This window comes from Macaca fascicularis, chromosome X (genome assembly GCF_037993035.2).
Source record: "Macaca fascicularis isolate 582-1 chromosome X, T2T-MFA8v1.1".
Classification (NCBI taxonomy): Eukaryota; Metazoa; Chordata; class Mammalia; order Primates; family Cercopithecidae; genus Macaca; species Macaca fascicularis.
The window spans coordinates 87,979,909-87,995,355 of record NC_088395.1 but is presented as its reverse complement, the minus strand read 5'-3'; the positions used below and the strand labels follow the sequence as shown (position 1 = coordinate 87,995,355).

Below are 15,447 nucleotides of genomic sequence, written 5' to 3'. Positions count from 1 at the left end.
TGCTTCCCAACATTGGTCTTGCCAAAGATATCTTCAATGTGACCTCAAAAGCACAGGTGACCAAAGCAAAAATGTACAAATTGGATCATGTCAAGCTAAAAAGCTTCTGCACAGCAAAGAAAACAATTACCAGGGTGAAGAGACAATCTAAAGAATAGGAGAAAATATTTGGAAACTCTTCAACTGACAAGGGATTGATAACCAGGGTATATAAAGAACTCAAACAACTCAATAGCAAAAATTAACAAATAATCCTGTTAAAATTGATCAAAAGATCTGAATAGACATTTCTCAAAAAAAGACATAAAAATGTCCAACGGGCATATGGAAAAATGCTTAGTATCAGCAATCATGAGAGAAATGAAAATTAAAACCACACGGAGATACCATCTCATCCCAGTTAATATCATTTTTAACAAAACAACAAAATAATGCATGCTGGTGAGGATATGGAGAAATGGAAACACTAGTAGGCTTCTCAAAGAGGTAAAAATAGGACTGCTATAAGATCCAGCAAGCCCACTACTCGGTATATGCACAAAAGAAAGTAAATTGGTGCATCAAAGAGATATCTGCACCACCATGCTTATGGCAGCAGTACTCACAATAGCTAAGATTCAGAAGCAACCTAAATGTCCATCAATTGATTAATGGGTAAAGAAAATGTGGTGCATATACACAGTGGAGTACTATTCAGTCATAAAGAAGAGTGAAATCCAGTCATTTTCAACAACATGGGTGAAACTGGAGATTAATATGTTAAGTGAAATAAGCCAGGCAAAGAAAGACAAATATCACATGTTCTCACTTTTTGTGGGATCTTAAAATCAAAACAATTGAACTCTTGGCCAGAGAGTGGAAAGGTGGTTACCAGAGGCTGGGAAGGGTAATGGAGGGATTAGGGGAATGTGGGAAGAGTTAATGGATATATAAAATCGTTAGAAATAATGTGTAAGATCTACTATTTGATAACACAACTGTAATAACTTAATTGTACATTTTAAAATAACCAAAAGAGTGTAATTGGATTGTTTGTAGCACAAATAATAAATACTTGTGGGGATGGATACCCTATTCTCTGTGTGATCGTTTCACATTTTATGCCTGCATCAAAACATTGCATGTACCCCATAAATACATACACCTACTATGTGTCCACAAAAATTAAAAATTAAAAAATAAAAGAACAGGCAGAATAAACACCAGGTTATTATCAGTAGGTAATCAAACTGTATAGTCACAAGTTAAAGCAATAAATACTTTACATTTAAATCATTTCACACTTTTGAGAAGATTGAAGAACAGAGATTTTCATGCCTTTACACAAGTGAAATTTTAAACTGTGGATGAAAACTTTTTGGATCAATATTAAAATGTATATTATTTTGTACTATTGAAACCTAATTTTAGGCAGATTGATATCATAACGTAACCTGAGGGGGAGTGGGGGAAAGAGTTCATCACAAAACGTTTAAGCCCAATGTCGCAAAAAAGTCAGTGGTTGCATTGGGTTGTAATTCTTAGATTATTCATGAGGAATTCAATCAACCGAAGTTAAAAAAGAATGTACTAGTCAAGCATAAGGTTTGCCTGAAAGGACGAGTTTTAATTAAGCCCAAAGTTTTTCAATGTTTGGAGAAAAGAAAGTTTCCAGGCTCAGAGAGGGATGGCCTTTGTAGACCTGTGCATAGACGAGCCACTTTACACTGGTCAAAGACCACTTTTATGTGGTGCTCTACCTGAATACAAGCTTTGCCTTATTGCCATAAAAGGAACAGAACCAGGCTACTCTGGAATTGAAACTAAGCCTTTTCTTTCCCCTTTATAATGGATTTCTTACCCTGTTTTTTAAATGTTATAACAATATATAGAAAGAAAAATCCAGGAAAGATACTCACCAAAATATTGCTCATGGTTTTTTCTTTGTGTGTTTATTTATAAATTATGTGTTTTATTTTTCCCAATTTTATGAATATTTTGCAATGAGCATGAATGACCTATAAGAAAAAAAAATGAATTATTCTTTCAAAGTTCGTAAGACATACACAGCTGGCAACACTACAGCTCCATGGAAGTCTGGAATAAAGAGAAAATCTAGGAGGCAGAATTGAATGATTTCTGCTCATTGAATTCAGTAGATTACAAAGCTTACATAGTCTTAAGGGTGAAGAAAATAACAATAGACTATTGAGCTCTCATAATGGGCCAGGTACTGTGCTAAGCCCTTTATATCTCATTTGATATTCACAAGGCCACACTGCTAGTAAGTAGTAGAGCTGGGACTTAAAGCCAGATCCGTTTAATTTTAAATCCGATGGTTTTAACCACTACCCTAATACTACCTTCCCTCAGCTCTACCTCAGTCAGAAAAAAACAAACAAACAAACAAACTCTAGAGGGTGACTATAGTTAACAATAATTTATTGTATATTTTGAAATAACCAGAAGAGGCCGGGCGCGGTGACTCATGCCTGTTATCCCAGCACTTTGGGAGGCCGAGGCGGGCGGATAACGAGGTCAGGAGATTGAGACCATCCTGGCTAACATGGTGAAACCCCATCTCAACTAAAAATACAAAAAATTAGCCAGGCGTGGTGGCAGGCACCTGTAGTCCCAGCTGCTCGGGAGGTTGAAGCAGGAGAATGGCGTGAACCCGGGAGGCGGAGGTTGCAGTGAGCCGAGATCGTGCCACTGCACTCCAGTCTGGGCGACAGGGCGAGACTCCATCTCTAAATAAATAAATAAATAAATAAATAAATAAATAAATAAATCCAGAAGAGTAAAATTGAAACTTTCCTAACACAAAGAAATCATAAATGACTGCGGTGATAGATACCTCAATTACCCTGATTTTACCATTACACATTGTATGCTTGTATCAAAGTGTCACATGTACCCTATACATATGTACAACCATTATGCATCATAATAATTAAAATTAAAAACTTAGGAAAAAACCCTAAGCTTAATCACACTTCAAATAATTTAATTGTAATGAATAATGAACTATTTTCTCTAACACAAAAACATTAACATATTTGTTCTGCAATGCTTATTTCATTTATTGAAATATATTCTGTAACCTTCTTACTCCAACATTTCCAGACCTCATCCACTTTATCCAGTTGTTGCTTGATTACAATACATACACACATACATACATACATAAAAATAAAAATCAATAAAATACAAACACAACTACTAAGGAATGATTATTTGTAACACAGAACCATATCTGGTCCTCAGTTGTACTTCACATTTCTAAGGAATTAGATATGAGAAGTCTACACATTATACCTTTATTACTTAGAGGAATTCCAAAAGACTGTTATTTAGAATTTAGAGATCATAATGTTATGAATGGTGGTTGCATTCCTGGACCATCACAGAAAACCTATTTAACCCAAAACATAGCTAGTAAGTAGTACTAGGCTGAGCGATACATCCTGGGAGCTGGAAATCCTGCAGTTCTAGATGTATAAGTTTTTCCTTTCATTTTATTGAATAAAAGACTAACATGGAGCAAAATTTCAAAATCATATGTTTTTAAGTCATTGACCAACTGCATCTTCCCCAGCTGTATCATTTTGTCTTTTTATATCACAAAAATCCAAGGTCAATTTGGAAATGCAAGATGCCAATTAAAGTTTTGCCTTTTGATTACACTTGAATAATCGGTTCCTTAATCTTAAGGATAAATGTGGTTAGTCTAATAGGTTCACTGCTGAAGACTTTTGTAATCCCCACCTAGCAATCCAAGAAGGTCAAAACAATAAAAAAAATTAATCAAACTTCTTCTCTGTGGCTTTTCAGCAATAAATCTCTAGAAAAAGTAAAGAGCCAACCACCTACATCAAGAAAAATGAGAATTATAAAATTGCAAATATTTCTGAGTGCCATTTATATAGGAAATATTTTTTTTCAGAAAATTACTCATTATCTATTCAGCTCCTCTAGAAAATTATAAGCAAATAAATTATTTGTACAATATTAAGTATTACTACTCAAAGTAGCTTCCTCCAACCATTCTCCATTTACTCAAATCATATTCATTCTTCAAAGATCAACTCCAATGTTTCCTTTTTTGTGAAGCCTGCATCACTCATAGAAATTTATTTGCAACTATAGCATGATTCTTGTCACATCTACCCTGTATTATAGTTTCTCATATAGATGTTCCCCCCCTAAAAATAATAGCTAGTATTCATTGAGAACATCATTTATAGCAGGAACTATTCCTATCACTTTACATACATTAATTTGTTTAATCCTCACGACAATTGCAACAGTTAAGCATTATTTATCATGCCCATTTTATAGACCAGAAAGAGAAATTATGTAACTTGCGTAAGATTATGCACCTAGCAACAATCAGAGCCAAGATCCACACTCACAAAACACAGTGTCTTAAAAGCTGCAGTATAATCTACCATCTCTCACCCAGCGAGCCACTTTCTAAGGTTCACTTTGGCATAGATCAACACGTCTCAGACTCTCAGTAATGAAAGACCAGTTTCTGTTAAGTATAATAAGAATAAATTACTAGAAAAAATAAAATCTATAAAATACAAGCTCCTATGTATTACATTTGACATTATTAAACACTATAAAAGTTTTCAATTTCTATACTAGTCAACAGTTCATGGACCAGCACAGGTTCATGAAACAGCTCAGGTCCATGGACCACAATCTGAATATCATCGGCCTGGATCACTATGAAGCAACTCACCCTATCATGCATTTTGTATTAGACTATTATAGTCCGTTTGTAGCAGAAGTCATAGCAATGCATGAACTCCATAGTCCATGCATGAAAGAAAACCTAATACCCAAATAAGATTAAAAAAAAAAAAAAGTCTTAGCTTATTTCTAAGTCCTTTCTCTCTTCATCGAATTAGCCTTTTTGTGCCATGTTAATGTTTTATGTTTGTTTCTTGATGAATTCAATAAGATTTCTCAAAATTCTTAAGACCAAACTTTGAGTTTTAATTAAAGTTTCAAGTACTGATTGCCGTATGAATAAAATAGTTGATTAGCAATTAAATTTTAAGATAAAAGGTCGTGTCTGTCATTGACTCAGTGCACATCTTCGGGAAGTTCACTTTAGTATTTTAAGTATAAGATACTTAACAAAGTTATCTACTCACTTCAGGGATTCACTTATCTATAGGGCAGGCTGTGTGTGAGTCATAAATGCACTCTTAATACAAGTACTTTCTTTTGTAGAAGTGGCCTCATGATGTCTTATCTAAAATTCTCCTAGTCATTCCAGCAGTTATTTGTACTTTCATTCAAAAAGTGACAATAGAGCCCCCACTGTGTGCCAGTTTTGCTACAGATCTTGCTTCTCACATGATTCCCAGCAAAAAGCAGCTGTTCTTTCCTGAGGACATCCTGGCATTACAGTTCCATAATTGAGCAAGCAGAATGGGTCAGAGAAGCTTTGCTAAAAACCCATCCAGCAGAAAATATTTTATTCTGGTCTTGGAAAAACTGACTTAAAAAGTGGAGTTGATGAGCAGGAGCAGCTTTGTGATTCACTATTTAATTGTTTGCTCTTACATTAGTGACTAAATAGTACAAGCATCCCTTCAACTACCTTTCAATAAATTTCATAAGTACAAAGAAAATAATATTTTATGATATTCTATAATTCAGTTTGATATTTTAAGAAATATTTTCAAACTGGTAGTATCTACTATGAAAACAAAATATGGACTATAGCTGTAATTTATGATTTTATTTATTTTAAGTAGGAATTCACTTGAAATTTAAGTTTGGTATTTAAAGTGTGTAACTAGCGGCCGGGCGCGGTGGCTCAAGCCTGTAATCCCAGCACTTTGGGAGGCCGAGGCGGGCGGATCACAAGGTCAGGAGATCGAGACCACAGTGAAACCCCGTCTCTACTAAAAATACAAAAAATTAGCCGGGCGCGGTGGCGGGCGCCTGTAGTCCCAGCTACTCAGGAGGCTGAGGCAGGAGAATGGCGGGAACCCGGGAGGCGGAGCTTGCAGTGAGCCGAGATCACGCCACTGCACTCCAGCCTGGGCAACAGCGTGAGACTCCGTCTCAAAAAAAAAAAAAAAAAAAAAAAAAAAAAAAATAAAGTGTGTAACTAGGCAAGAAAGTAAATGGAAGGTACTTACCTGGAAGCTACATATAACAGAGGTCACAGTTGCCAGATAAAGCCATCTGTGTGTCAATGGGATAGAAGATAAACCCATTCCAAAAATGAAAGAGCTCTATGCTCCACAGACATATAGTGTTATACCAGCCAAAATTAATTAACAAATATCGTTCTCCCATCTATTCTGGTAGGCAACAATAGCAAAATATCAGTGTTCTCTTTTGAAAATTTTTCAACTTTTGTTTTAAATACAAGGGGTTCATATGCAGGTTTCTTACATGGGTTTATGCACCCAGGTAGTGAGCATAGTACCCAATAGGTAGTTTTTCAAACCACACTCTGCTTCCTCCCTCCCCGTTCTAATAGTCCACAGTGTCTGTTGTTCCAATGTTTATGTTCATGTGTGCTCTTTCTGAATGAAATACAGATCAATTTGAAATGTGGGTAAGCAAATTCATATTTGCCAAGCTTCAAAAAAGATAAAATGTAATAATAATAATGAAAAACACATTTTCAAGTTTTTAAATAAAAGTCCAGCTTTGGATATTAATCTCAAAAAACGCATAGAGCTATTAACTTATAATGAGAAGATATGATGTAATTTTTATTATAATAAAGATGTGTTCAGTGTTTTATACATAAATTTTATACTTAGCATTTAATGATGCTGATGGGTGGATTTTTTAAACCAAAAAATGTCTGAAGTAGAAGGCAATTTGATATAATAAAGTTTATTTTTGAAATATCTGTAAAAGTGCAGTTACTGACTTCAGAAACAATGCATTATTGAAAAGGAACAAAATGAGTTTTATTGTGAATGCAATATACCACTGTTAAAAGCAGCCATCACTAAGGCTGAATGCTTTATGGTTTTAGGCTGAAAACACTGCTCAATCTCACAGTTCTCCTAATAAAGTTTTAATTATTTTTCACACAGTAACATTGCTTCCTTACATTCCCTGCCTCCACAGACACCACAAAATCAATGATGACACTGACCATTCTGACAACCAATATTCCTTCAAGCAGAAAATGATGCATACACAGATCATTTCTAAAAAAGTGATCAATGTTTGAATGAATACAAATGTTTCCTCCCTCATCTTTCAAGTTATTGGACAACAGAACAAAATGGAAGATAAATTTTTCCCGAAGTAACACAGCTACAATATACTTTTGTGTCATGCTTAACACAGTGATTCAATCAATACATAACTACAGTGACTACAAATTACTTTTCATATTTAAATTGGATTCAATTAATACATTATTTCATGATATTACTCACAATCGTACTTTGAAACAGGTATTATTATCGACATTTAACATAAAATAACTAAAGTTCAAAAAGTTTTGGAGGAGGTTTTCTATTTCCATCGCAAATTGATAAAATTTTAATTTTACAAATTTATTTAATTTCCTGAGTCTATGAATTGACTGCTGGCTAAATTATTTTATCCACTTCAATTATATGTTCAAATATCTTCATTAGATTCTATCTGTTTTGGTCATTTAGGTGACCCAGATGTTAATGCTCAGGTTTTTTTGTTTGTTTGTTTTTTTTTTTTTTTGAGACGGAGTCTCGCTCTGTCGCCCAGGCTGGAGTGCAGTGGCGCGATCTCGGCTCACTGCAAGCTCCGCCTCCCGGGTTCACGCCATTCTCCTGCCTCAGCCTCCCGAGTAGCTGGGACTACAGGCGCCCACAACCGCGCCCGGCTAATTTTTTTGTATTTTTAGTAGAGACGGGGTTTCACCGTGGTCTCGATCTCCTGACCTTGTGATCCGCCCGCCTCGGCCTCCCAAAGTGCTGGGATTACAGGCGTGAGCCACCGCGCCCGGCAATGCTCAGTTTTTTATCTAGTGTTTTCAATCTAATTAATTCTCCAATTAATAAAATGTCTTAGAAAGGTTTTTTTTAAGATATTTAAAATGATGTTTGTGTTCTTTTTCTTCAACTACGTTCAAAATAATTATACATTATGTAAGACAGATTTTAACACATAAATATAAAATTTATATAGATGTATGTTTTTAGAAAGGATAGTAACACAACTTTTAAATAACTGAAATACACCTAAAGCTTAAGGTAAAGATGGTCTGAATAAAAACTAAGCCATTTAATGAATCTTTTAACTTACATCCATAGAAAATGAGGGGAAATCTACAGTCATACCACTCTGAATGCACCCAATCTAGTCTGAAAATGAGGGGAGATATTTTTTTGCTACCTTCTGTAGTCAAAAGAAACAAGGTTATCAGATTATAGCTCCAAAGGATACTCATAATCATAATCCAAAATAAAAGATGCTACACTTACAGGAAACTTAAGGTTCTTGAGATTTTCAGAGGAAGTAAGTAGATTTGACAATATTGTTTTCCCTATGTTTTATTCTTTCAGGATTCAACACAGACATGGCAACAAACGCCATATTGTCAAGTTGTTTGAAAGCCCAGGGTGCTCAAAAGAAAGAAGGTGCTTAAAATATACCATTTTAAAAGCTCTGATGGGATTGTTTGTTTTTTAATATCTTGCTGATTTGAGTTCTTTGTAGATTCTGGATATTAGTCGTTTGTTGAATGTATAGATTATAACGATTTTCTCCCACTATGTGAGTAGTCTGTCAACTTTCCTGATTATTTCGTTTGTGGTGCAGAAGCTTTTTAGTTTAATTAAGTCCTATCTATTTATCTTCTTTTTGCTGCATTCACTTTTGGGTTCTTGGTCATGTAGTCTTTGCCTAAGCCAATGTCTAGAAGGGTTTTTCTGATGTTATCTTCTAGAATCTTTATGGTTTCAGGTCTTAGATTTGTCTTTGATCCATCTTGAGTTGATTTTTTTGTGATGTGAGAGATGAGAATCCAGTTTCATTCTTCTATGTGTGGCTTGCCAATTATCCCAGCACCATTTGTTGAATAGGGCACCCTTTCCCCATTTCATGTTTTTGTTTGCTTTGTCAAAGATCCAGTAAGAAATCAATACAGAAACTGGTATTCCTCATTGAATGCTGTAGTTTATAACATGGCACAGTTGGAAAAACTGTTCTTCTCATTTATCAAAAGTTTCAAAAGGCACTGTTTTGATTGGGGTTCTGAGCAGTAAGAGAGGGTGTTCTAATTACCTCCTATTAGCCTGTTTTTTAAGGAAGACCCTAGGGTTTGGGGAATGACCAGATACACAACACTACACAGATGAGATCAATAGAAATTTATTAGTCACATGTACTCATAGCCCAAAGGAAAAGAACACTACACATGACTCAGGGCAATGTTGGGATTGCACTTGGGAGCAGAGTGAACAAGAAGGGCTGTGGAAGTCAGGCTTTGTAGTGTAAAGAAGGTGAGGTGGCTCCTGTTTCCATGAGAGGTTGGGATTGATTTGTCTGAATAATTTGACAGAGAACTGATACCTGTTACTCTGGGATAAGCAAGAACTGTGCCTAGTCCCTTTGTTAAGGAGGGTGGTCTCTCTAGGAGACATTATCTGCAGTGACAGAATAGGGATGAAAATTTTGCAGTTAGGCCTTTTGATGTTGTTCTGGTTTCAGATATCAAAGAATTATATAATATTGGGCCTTAATTGTATCCCTTACATCACAAAAGGCTCTTTAAAAGAATCAGGTGAAAGCTGTCCTGTTGCTCAGTCTATATGACCTAGTAGATTTGATGGTTTTAGAGGCATCTGTAGTGGATGAGAATGATATGTGGATTCTCTAGTAACCTCAATTAAACAGTCACAGCACAGATCTCAGAAAACAAGGTCTTGCTTTCTGCAGCAGAGCACTGCTTGTTAGAAAAGCAGACTTACGTGTGCTAGCAGACCCTAATAGAAACTGAGCACATAACTAAGGGACATCCAGTGACTATGTTACTAGATCATGAGCTGGTTATTATCAGATCTACCAAGTCAACAGCAATCCATTATAAAGTAGACTGTTGTTTTCAAGGTCTCAAGTAAGTTGTGCAAGCAGATAGCCCAAACTGTATGCCACCTTTCTCTATTGCTCTGAAGCATCTTCCTCATATGGGGTTCTCTATGAGCAGCTGTCAGAAAATAGGGGAACTATTCCAGGGCCTGGTTCATAGTTTGGTAAGCTCAATACTCAACATGTATTGTAAACGAAAAGTAGCCTGCTACTGCCTCTATGTGACTTATACATGGATGTCTCTAAAGGACAAAAGTAGGGAAGTTAAGTTTTAACTAGTATACCTGGTTATAAACTTAGTGTATAGTTAGTTAATTGCAATAATAACTGAAATTCTTTACCCTGCTCTTTCTGACTTTTCAACTCCTCCCATTAAAAGATGTGTCATTTTCCCACTCCTTGACAATCAGTGGGTGTGGTGATTTGTTTGACTCATTAAACACAGCGTGAGTACCAATTCTGGGCCTGGTACTCAATAAGCTTCTCTTCTGTCTTTCAGAACCCTGATATCACCATATGAAGAAGTCTGAGATAGTCTTCTGGATGATAATTGCTATGTGGCCCCAATTGCCCTAGGCAACAGGCAACAAACTACCAGACACATAAGTAAGACCCTCCTAGACAAGCCATCTCCCAGCTGATCCACCAGTTGACTGCAGGTGCCTGAACAAACTTGGTTGAAATAAACCAACCCTGATCCAGGAAAACAGAACTATCTAGCTGACACTTTTTTGGGTTATTAATGAAAATACACATTCATTGTTTTAAGCAACTGAGTTTTGAGGTGATTTATTTTGTAGGAACAGCTAACTGATACAGCCGAGAACAAGAAATGGCCAAAAGTATGGATAGCCACAGATGTCTGGGCGGTGCTAAATGTATTCACTGGCTGATCTGAAATCTAGAAATAGCAAGACTGTAATTGGAGACAAGGGGATCTAGAGTAGAGGTGCAGGGATGACCTATGGAATGGGTTAAGGATGAAGAATTTTGTGACACACATTAATGTTGAGGAGCTCCTCAACATCTAAAAGAACAGGATAATTTACCCTACGGATATCAGCCAGCCTCTCATCTAAGCTACCCCAGGACTTTTTGAATGGTACATTGATCAAAGTGGCTATGGTGGCAGAAATAAAAGCTAGGCATGAGTTTCCCCTCACAAAGGTTGATAGCTACCTCTATGCTGCATGCCCAATCTGCTAGCAGCAGAGGATGACACTGAGCCCTTGATATGTATAGTGCCATCCAGCCACTTTGTTGCAGGTGAATTAAATTAGCCCTCTTACACCCAGGGTTACTAGTTCTACCATGTATCGTATAATCTGAAATCAACTAGTTGTACCATGTATCGTATAATCTGAAATCTGAAAATTTTTTATGAAAGGCACCAGAAAGCAGAAAAAAAGTTAATATTACTGGGGAAAACTGACCCCAATTACCCTGTGGAGCTAGGTTTACTGTTACATGATTGAGGTAGAGAGAAATTTTTAAAACCCGAGGATACTGGGGTATTTCTTTGTGCATGCATGCCTCATGATAATGATAAATGAACAAATACAGATATAGATATCACAGCCTAGCAAAAGCAAGTTAACCAAGGGCCCAAAGCCCTTGAGGCTGAAATTTTTGGTCATCCCACCAGACAAGCAACCTGTAATAGCTAACGTGATGGCTGAGAGTGAGGGAAAAATAAACTGAAGATAGAAGAGTGAGACAATGAATATCAACATAGACTTTAGACCAGTTGCAACAGCAGGGACAATAGCATGTTCCATTAATTGCCTTCATGTATTGTATTTGGTAGAGACGACAGTTAACTACTTCATTAAAAATATAACGGAGGAAATAAGAGATTGTGAGTGGTGCAAAGGGCGGACTCTATAAAAGTCATCTTGAGCACTACCTCACACTGTCTTGCCCTCATATCTGATTCGAGCCATACAGTGCCTAATAGCACTGTGTGAGTTTCAATCTCACTTCATGCTGACAGCACCTCATATCCAGCTGTCGTACATATTGCTCAGTTTCTGTTTCAGGGCTTCTCTGACACCACATCATGGAATGACTATGGAATCTCACTCTGTATTCACACATGCTCAATCGGAAAATTACTAAAGTTTAACACCCAATAGCCCAATCCTCAACTAAATACAGATGAGAGGTCAATGGCCAGACAATATCCTTTAGGCAAACCATTCTGAGGTGCATTTTATATGTCTCCTCTCAAAGTTTCATCCAGATTGAACATCAATTATCCACGGCAGCAGCAGCAAACATGATTCTGCATAATGATAATGAATTCGTCTCCTGTCATGTTTCAATCTCCCTGGTTCTACGCTACCACTATCTGAGATAACTTTGCAAACAAACTATCTGCATGCAAAGCTTTTGCATAAGGCTTAGCTTTCAAGGCAATCCAGAATAAAACATATGTGTTTTGTTCTGACTGTATTTTTTCCTTTCCTTGTTCCTTCTTGTCTCAGGGGAGGGATGAAATTCAGTACTAAAAGAAGAAGCTGTTTTCAGACAATTAAACCTTCTTAGTTTATTTTTTCCAGAAACCTGAGGTGATTTGGCTTGGAAACAAATAATAGGATGTATGATTTTGAGGAGAGAGAAGCAAGGGTGATGAATGAGAATGGAATTTCCCAAAACCAGAAAGGAGATTACCAATTGAAGTTTCACAAGTAGCAGAGGCCCTATGCCCTGTTTTCTCTAAGTGCCTTGGAAAAATGGCATGATCTGGTAGGAGTAAGGATATAATCTAGTGAAAACACCTAGGGAAGCTGAATCTTAGCCACAACAACTTCCAAACTTGGCAAATACTCATGCTAAATTTGGATGGAAATACAGCAGGTCTTCAAGGTACCATGTAGATTCAGACAATGAACACGTCAATAGCATTTATGATGAACAAAGGACAAGATTTCTAGGAATCATATACAACCTATGATATTTGTGAGATTCTAAAGGAGGGAAAAGGTCCTTGTATACTCTTGCTCTCTCTCGCGCTCTCTCTCTCTCTCTCACACACACACACACACACACACGCACACACACAAATGCAACACCCAATGACTAAAATTGTTTGGTTAGGAAGGAGCCTCAGAATCAACTTTAATTTGATTTTTTAAACTAAATGATGTGATATTTATTGCAAGCCCATAACTGTATTTGCAAATTCATGCCATCATACACCCCTCCTGGCTCAACAGAAGGCCTAGGCTCTCCTTATATATGCTGTTTCTTCAGGCATATGAGCGTACTTCTACACATGCATAGAGGTGGGCCAAACAGAAGTCAAAATGTACTCAAATGTTTCCCAAAAAGAGATCAGGATTGAATCAGAGATAAGTGTGACAAGAGCTATATTATTAAAATAGATAAAATTCATCTCTTAAATCATAATACAATGTTTATAAACCCATACTCCCAAAATACTTAGAGATTAAAAACACACAATGTTTTTAGAGAGATGAGGTCTTGCTCTGTCACCAAGCTGGAGAGCACTGGCACAATCATAGCTCACTTCAGCCTTGACCTCCTGGGCTCATATGGTCATCGTTCCTCAACCTCTCCAGTAGCAGCTGCGATTACAGGCATGCACCACAATGCCTACCTAAACAACAGAATTTAAATAGCACATGGATCAAAGAAGAAATCTCAAGAGAAATGCAAAAATATTTTCTATTAAATGGATACAAAAATAGAACTTATCAAAATTTGTGAGATGTAATGAAAGCAGCACTACAAGGGAAATTTATTACATTAAATGCATGTATCAGAAAAAAACAGAAATATCTAAAATCACTCTTCTAAGTTTCCACTGTAGGAAACTAAAAAAAAGCAAATTAAATCCAATGTAAGCAATATAAAAAACACAAAAGAGTAGAAATCAATGAAATTAAAAACAGAAAATCAATAGTTAAATCGAAAAAATCAAAAGCTGAGTCTTTCAAAAGATCCATAAAATCGAAAAGCCTATAGCTGACCTAAGGAAGAGAGAAGACACAAAAAACTCATATGATAAATGCAAGAGAGGTCATCACTGTGGATCACATGGACATTAAAAAGATAATAATGAAATATTAGAAACTCCATTTCTACAAAACTGATAAGCTATATGTAATGAACAAATTTTTCAGGAGACACAATCCATCAAAACTCACACAAGAATAGATTGTATGAATAGGTTTAAAACTATTAAAGAAATTGAATCAATAGTTAATAACCTTATAAAATACAACACTTCAGACACAGATGGGTTCACTGGAGAATTCCACCAAACATTTAAGGAAGAACTTATATCAATTTTCTATAATCTCTTCCAGAAGATAGAAAGAGAGAGGATTTTTCTTAACTTGTTCAATGAGGCCAGGATTACCAATACTAAAACTGGACAAAGACATTACAAAAACAAAAGCAAAACAAAAACTGCAGACCAATATGTCTCACAAAATACCTAATACCAATTCTCAATAAAATATTAGCAAATAAAAGCTAAGAGCATATAAAAATACTTATATACCACAACCAACTAAGATTTTTTTTTTCTGGTTTGCAAGGCTAGTTCAATATTTGAAAAACAATGTGATTTATCACATCAACAGATTAGAGAAAAAAAATCACATGATTATACCAATAAATGTATAAAAAAGATTTCACAAAATCCAAAACCCAGTCATTATTTAATAAAATCTGTAGCAAACTAGAAATAGAGGGGAGCTTCAAATCGATAAAGAAGGCCGGGCGCGGTGGCTCAAGCCTGTAATCCCAGCACTTTGGGAGGCCGAGACGGGCGGATCACGAGGTCAGGAGATCGAGACCATCCTGGCTAACACCGTGAAACCCCGTCTCTACTAAAAATACAAAAAACTAGCCGGGCGAGGTGGCGGGCGCCTGTAGTCCCAGCTACTCCGGAGGCTGAGGCAGGAGAATGGCCTAAACCCGGGAGGCGGAGCTTGCAGTGAGCTGAGATCCGGCCACTGCACTCCAGCCCGGGCTACAGAGCAAGACTCCGTCTCAAAAAAAAAAAAAAAAATCGATAAAGAATATCTACAAATATCCTACAAATAACATCATAGTTAATTGATAACAAACTAGAAACTTTTCTAATAATATCAGGAACAAAGCAAGGATGTACCCTCTCACTACTTCTTTTCAACGTTATACTGGAAATACAATCTAATACAACAAGATTTTTTAATAGGAAATAAACAGTGGACAGATTCGGAAGTCTTTGTTCTTAGATGACATAACTGTCTTTGTAAAAAATATAAAAGAACTTACAAAAACAACAAAAAAGCTCTTAAAACTAAAAAGTGACTTTAGCAAGGATACAAAGTACAAGGTAAATTTACAAAAAAGAAATGCTTTCTTATATACTAGGAAAGA

General features: G+C 36.2%; 1 protein-coding gene across 2 annotated transcripts in view; it reads right to left on the bottom strand.

The window, feature by feature from the left end:
• Nucleotides 1–15,447, bottom strand: part of LOC102122782 (TLR adapter interacting with SLC15A4 on the lysosome) — a 130,166-nt gene that overhangs the window by 57,999 nt on the left and 56,720 nt on the right. For both annotated transcript variants that reach the window (XR_001487996.3, XR_010584524.1), the window contains exons 2-3: nt 2,606–2,729; nt 1,899–1,997 (exon numbers count right to left, since the gene is read on the bottom strand). The gene's annotated coding sequence lies outside the window, so the exon portion shown is untranslated. The remainder of the gene's footprint in view (nt 1–1,898; nt 1,998–2,605; nt 2,730–15,447) is intronic.